The sequence below is a fragment of the Neoarius graeffei genome, chromosome 1 (assembly GCF_027579695.1).
Source record: "Neoarius graeffei isolate fNeoGra1 chromosome 1, fNeoGra1.pri, whole genome shotgun sequence".
Classification (NCBI taxonomy): Eukaryota; Metazoa; Chordata; class Actinopteri; order Siluriformes; family Ariidae; genus Neoarius; species Neoarius graeffei.
Genome location: NC_083569.1, coordinates 42,543,996 through 42,551,090, shown reverse-complemented (window position 1 = coordinate 42,551,090; position 7,095 = coordinate 42,543,996).

The following is a 7,095-nucleotide window of genomic DNA, read 5'->3' as shown; positions in this document are numbered from 1 at the left end:
TCACGGGCACCCAGTATGGTTTTCTGGCCTTGACCCTTACGCACAGAGATTCTTCCAGATTCTCTGAATCTTTTGATGATATTATGCACTGTCGATGATGATATGTTCAAACTCTTTGCAATTTTACACTGTTGAACTCCTTTCTGATATTGCTCCACTATTTGTCGGCGCAGAATTAGGGGGATTGGTGATCCTCTTCCCATCTTTACTTCTGAGAGCCGCTGCCACTCCAAGATGCTCTTTTTATACCCAGTCATGTTAATGACCTATTGCCAATTGACCTAATGAGTTGCAGTTTGGTCCTCCAGCTGTTCCTTATTTGTACCTTTAACTTTTCCAGCTTCTTATTGCCTGTCCCAACTTTTTTGAGATGTGTTGCTGTCATGAAATTTCAAATGAGCCAATATTTGGCATGAAATTTCAAAATGTCTCACTTTCGACATTTGATATGTTGTCTATGTTCTATTGTGAATACAATATCAGTTTTTGAGATTTGTAAATTATTGCATTCCGTTTTTATTTACAATTTGTACTTTGTCCCAACTTTTTTGGAATTGGGGTTGTATTTCATTGCATACAGTATGAACCCAAGATATTTCATGTTTTGTCTGGTCAACAGACAATTTCTTAATTTCCCTGAGGGAACCCTCCCAAATGGATCAATAAAGTTTTATCTAATCTAATCTAATCTAAACTTCATTTAATTAGTTAATATACATCCATTCCTGTGTTTCAGGTTTGTAACACATTCCAAAAAAAAGTTGGGATGGGAAAATTTTGGGCTAGTAACGAGAAAAACAATTAAATAATAATGGGATTTGAAACAGATGATGTCAGCACGTGATTGTAATTATGATTTAGTACAAAATCAGTATTCATGAAAAACCTGGTCTTTGGAGAGCAAAACTAGGCAGAGGATCTCAAGTTTGTCAATAAAAGCATGAAAAAATATTGAAATGTATTAAAACAATGTTCCTCAAAGTAAGATATAAAGGGATTTCGATATTTCACCCTCTACAATGCATAATATCATTAAACGATTCAAGGAATATGGAGGAATTTTAGTGCGTGAAGGGCAAGGTGCAAGCCTAAGCTGAACACCTGTGATCTCTGATCCCTCAGACAGCACTGCATGAAGAACTGTCATTCATCTATAGCTCATATAACCACATGGGCTTGAGATTACTTTGGCAAAACTTTGTCAAGCACTACAATATGGAGTTACAGCCACAAATGCCAGTTAAAACTTCACTGTGCAAAAAGAGAGCCTAATTTTAACTGTTTCTAGAAGCACTGTTGACTTCTCTGGGCCTGGAGGCACCTGAGATGGACCATCACACAGTGGAAATGTGTATTGTGCTTAAAGGAATCAGAATTCCATGTCTTTTTTGGAAGAAATAGATGCCATGACCAAAGAAAAAATTACCATCCAGAATGTTAGCAGGAGCAAATCTTAAAGCCAGGGTCTGTCATGCTATGGGGTTGTATCAGTGCCCTTGGGAAAGGTAACTTGCATTTCTGTGGTGGCAGGATTAAGGCAGAAAAATCCATTGAGATTTTGGAGCAACTTATGTTGCTTTCAAGAGGACATCTTTTCCAGAGATATTTCAACAAGACAATGCAAATCCACATTTTGCACACATTTATAAAGGCATGGCAGCAAAAAAAAAAAAAAAAGGGGGGGGATGTCCCCTCTGTCCCCAATAGAGAATGTGTGTGAATTGGCAAATTTTGAATTGGAAAAAATATGACAATGACAATCCTGTACTGCTGCACACATTACAAAGTGGCAAATGCTTTAATGGTCCAACCTTTTTTAAAACGTGTTACAAGAATCAATATTGATTGAAGTGTAGTTTTTTTTTTGCGATTTTGTTTTGTTTTTTAAACACAATAAAATTCATGAGGTAAAACATCAAATAATGTGCTGCTATGTTGTTTTGAGTCCAATACAGGACAAAGATTATTTATAAATCGTTTTCAGTTTTAATTTCAATTTGAACCTATCGCCCTAACTTTTTTTGATTCAGGCTTGTAAAACTCATCTCATCTCATTATCTCTAGCTGCTTTATCCTGTTCTACAGGGTCGCAGGCTTGTAAAACTCCATTTCAAAAAAGGTTGGTTCACTGTGAAAACTGTAAATTAAAACAGAATGTGTTGATTTGCAAATCATGGAAACCCATATTTTATTACAAATAGGACAAAGATAGCATATCAGATGTTGAAATTGAGAAATTTTAATTTTGTTTGAATAATATATGCTCATTTTGAATTTAATGTCAGCAACACATCTCAAAAAAAGTTGGAACAATGCCAGCAAGACAATGCCAAACCACATTCTGCATGTATTACAACTGCATATCTCTGTAGTAAAAGAGTCTGGTTGCTAAACTGGCCTGCCTGCAGTCCAGACCTGTCTCTGATAGATAACATTTGGTGCATTATGAAACACCTGAAAAACTCAATATTCAAACAATAAAGCAATAAAGACAAAAGGGTAATCCAAAACACAAAACCAAGAAACTAGGGGAGGATCATACACATTGAAGTCTTACTCAATATATCAGCAAGACTTCACATTAAGGCAGCATGGTAGTGTAGTGGTTAGCACTGTCTCCTCACAGCAAGAAGGTCCTGGGTTTGAGCCCAGCGGCTGACAATAGCCTTTTTGCATGGCGTTTGCATGTTCTCCCCATGTCTGTGTGGGTTTCCTCTGGGTGGTCCTGTTTCCCCCAAAAACATGGAGGTTAGGCTAATTGTTGGCTCTAAATTGACCATAGGTGTGAATGGTTGTTTCTATGTGTTAGCCCTGTGATGACCTGGTGACTTGTCCAGGGTGTACCCTGCCTCTTGCCCATAGTCAGCTGGGATAGGCTCCAGCTTGCCTGCGACCCTGTATAGGATAAGCAGCTATGGATAGTGGACTTCACATTAATTGTATGACCATGAGCTCGTTATATAATGACCATCCAGGAAGTGACCCAGAAGTCTGTCCAAGTGTCTGAGGTCATCCTAGAACTCTAGCAAGCATGATATCTTTTATTGTGCAGAGGAAAATTCCTTAATCCCTGTCATAGTGATCCTTTTAAAACATTTGTGGTTTTTTCCGTCATTTCTATTGATTGATTCCTGCTTCCCTGAAGTATAAATATGAGCTGCATGGAAAATCCATTTGTCATTTCTCACCATGGTGAAAACCAAAGAGCTTTTAACATAGATGCTTGTTGACCCACAAGTCAGTTAAAAATACTGTTAAAGCACATCCACAGCCATAAAAATGTCTGAAACAGTTGGAAATTTGCCAGGAACTTGCAGGGGAAAAATATATTCTGTGGCACTCACTGCAGCAGCAGGGGATAACATGGACACACAACCCAAAGATGTAAAAACTTGAGCTTTTGAATGAAAACTGATTGGGGAAGTGCAAGGAAAGCGAAGCATGAGATCAGTGCAGGTACCAGAGGGCCAGAGCTGGCCAGTGGCAAGGTTGCAGGTGGGGGCTGGCTGCATCTGGATCTCTTGGTGAATTTCCAGAGGCAGTAAAGGTGGCCGCATCCGCTGGTGGAAAATGAGTGGCTCTCCGCTTTCTTCTGCATTGTCCTCAGCATCAGCGAGGTGTCCTAGATAGATAGATAGATAGATAGATAGATAGATAGATAGATAGATAGATAGATAGATAGAAAGGTACTGTCCAGAGAGTGAGCATCACTAACCTCTGAAATGAGTGGTGCCTCTTTATACTCCCCTGGCTGCTTGAGGAGGGTTGATTAAGATGCCAATTATACCACTCCAGCCATGTGTGATCAGTGAGCCTTGCCCCATAGCCAAGCTGCTTTCAGCTATCCAAAACAGTGTTGCACTGTCTTCTTTTCAGCACCACAGGAGAGGTACAGTGAAGAGCAATGTGCTGCTTTTGCAGCAGTTTTCTCCAGCCACCATCACACCCTCCCCTCTTAGCTCTGAGCCTACCATCCTCCAAGGCTTGGCCCAGAGGTTGTAGCTTCTGGAGAGGCAAATTGGCATTCCCATGCTGGGTCCCGGATCTGTGGTGGACCTGAAAAGAGAAGTCCTACAGAGACAAGAGCCAGCAAGTAACATGAGTATTGGTATCTTTGGTGGCTGCCATGCACCAGAGTGGGGCATGGTTGGTGACAAGGGTAAAATGATGACCACTTGGGTAATACCTGAGCTGGGTTACTGCCCACTTGATGGCCAGGGCTTCTCTTTCCACAGTTGCGTAGTTCTTCTCTGCTGGTAGCAGTTTTTCAGCTGATATACAGCACAGGATGCTCTTCACCCTCTACAACCTGTGAGAGCAGGGCACCCAGGCCTGTCTCTGGAGTGTCTGTTTAGATGACAAAGGAGAGGTCGAAGTCCAGATTTTGGAGGATGGGGCGGTGGTGAGGGCCTTCTTTGGGGCCTGAAATGCCTGCTCTGACTTGCTGATCCATCGTACTTTGTCAGGCTCACCTTTCCTGGAGAGGTCTGAGAGGGGAGAGGTTAGAGAGAAGTTAGGCACGAATCTGTGGTAATACCCAGCCAGCCCCAAGAAAGCACATACCTGCTGCTTGGTGGTGGGCCGGGGGTACTTCTGCACTGTCTCAATCTTCTTCTCCTGCAGCTTTAGCAGCCCACAGCTAATGCAGTAGCCCAGGTACTGTGCTTCAGTCAGCCCCAGGTAGTACTTCTGGGGGTTGGTGGTGAGCCCAGCCTTCCTCAGCTCCCCTAGGATGGATTTTACGTGTAGCCAGCAATTGACCCAGGTGGACAAATGGATGATGATGTCATCCAGGTATGCAGTGGTGAACTCATGGTAGGGGCCAGTGGCGGCTGGTAGTCTTTCAAACAGGGGAGGCTGGTCGGTTACGATATTTCCAGATTTTAAAAGAAAAAAGAAAAAAACATAAATTTTGCCCATACTCTTGCCTCTGATCTGGCTGATTGTTGGCAGGGTCACAAACTGTGAAAGAACAGGTTCTTTTGGCCCATTAGTCTACTGTCCAATATACATGATGGTGGTATTGGGGGGGTATATTTTAACATTTTATATTTTAAAATTGTGGCATGTTGTTTAAAAATTGATCATTATTGAAAGCAGCTCTTTGTCAGGAACCTCAGCAGTAACAGCAGAGTGTTCTGGAATCGGCACAAGCGCTGACCTTGGGGAGCCAAATATAGAGCTGGGTGCCACACATTTCATTCAATGACACTTTCCCTATATTTTACTTATTTTGACTGAGAAATGTTTTATTGACAATTTTGATAACCCTTCACTTTTAATCCAGGTCTGTAGTGTGAAATGTTTTGGCTGTGTTTTTGTTTAAAAATGTTTTCCAAATTGTAGCTGTGTTTAATTCATATCCAGAAAAATATATATTCCAATATAATATACTCAGCATAAACATTTTAAATAGATTCTATATTTTTGGTCCATCCATAACATATTACTAAAGTAGCCTATTTACTGTTGTTGATGTGGGTCACTTGCTGTTAGCCAATTCACTTTCTCGTACCAGGAGAGCTGAAAGGAACGAGTATTATTCCCTACCTTTTTCACCAAGTCAATTTGAGGCGTTGGTCTGCCCTGCTCTTTAATTTTAATTTTTTCCTCGAAAGGAAGACTGGCAAGTGGCTTCGCCAAAATTAAATCAACAATGCTTGGCATCCGTGCGCAGCTTTCTTGCTAGCTGACTAGCCCCCTCAAGTTCAAGTTCAGTCACTCAAATAAACAAAATTTCTGGAACTAAGATAGCAAACTTGACAACACTATATTTACACTTTATTTACAATGAAAATATATACAAACTAAAAATGCTGGTAGAAACCGTATGTAATGAATGAAATTGAAATGTAAGCCGATCTCTTACAATACACCACAGCACTTGTGAATCCGCATGGGACTGAACTGAGATTCACCGCTGCCTGTCTATATTTGAAACGAGCTGTCAATCAAAGAAAATATCCGGCCGCTTTCATCAATCACCAGTCTCCTCGTGGAAAGCTTTGCCATGTCCCTCCCACTGTGAGGCTGGGAGTCCATGGGGCAGGCGTTTTCGCAGTATTTGTCCAATAACCGTCTTGCATTTTGATATTGAAAAGCGCATAGCTCCCAAATGCCATTGAAGTCCACTGAGGCTGGGAGTCCATGGGGCGGGTGTTTTCGCAGTATTTGTCCAATAACCGTCTTGCATTTTGATATTGAAAAGCACATAGCTCCCAAATACCATTGAAGTCCACTGAGGCTGGGAGTCCATGGGGCGGGCGTTTTCGCAGTATTTGTCCAATAATCATCTTGCATTTTGATATTGAAAAGCGCATAGCTCCCAAATGCCATTGAAGTCCACTGAGGCTGGGCTGCATCGCGTTGTCACGAGGGGGAAAAACTCACGCACACATTAGGCGAACTGGGGAAAGTTATAACGGAATGATTTCACACTGTAGTTGGGTTGAGCACATATTTCTATCATTCTGGATCTGAAATAGCAATGTTATAAGGTTGGCTATAACATAAGCCTAGTGCAATTCATCCTACACGATGTTCATCATTTTTAGAGGAGGCTGAGCCTCCCTCGTTGTCTTAGAGCAATCACCCGTGGTAGGGGCACAGGACAATGTCCATGAGTCTTTGAAAGGTTGCTTGCATCCCATGGAGGCCAAAAGGGAGGACCCTGTACTACCAGTGGCCTGATCCAGTAGTGAAGACAGGTTTTGGAGGGTCCTGGGGTGTCAGTGCCACTTGCCAGTAGCCTTTATTGAGGTCCAAGGTGGAGCTGAACCAGGCCTTCCTGAGCCTGTCATTCAGATCATCCACTCTAGGCAGGGGGTAGCTGTCGAAGTCTGAGAATGCTTTGAACTTCCTGAAGTTGTTGCAGAGCCTCAGACTTCTGTCAAGCTTGGGCACAGCTACTATGGGACTAGACAAGGGGCTGGCAAACACCATGATGATCCCTTCCTGCAGCATTCGTGCCACTTCCTCCTCAATCACATGATGGTGGGCCTCTGGGACATGATGGGGCATTTGTGAATCACAACCCCAGGGGGGTTTTGATGCCATGTTGGATCAGGTGGGTCTGACCTGGTTCTGCTGAGAACA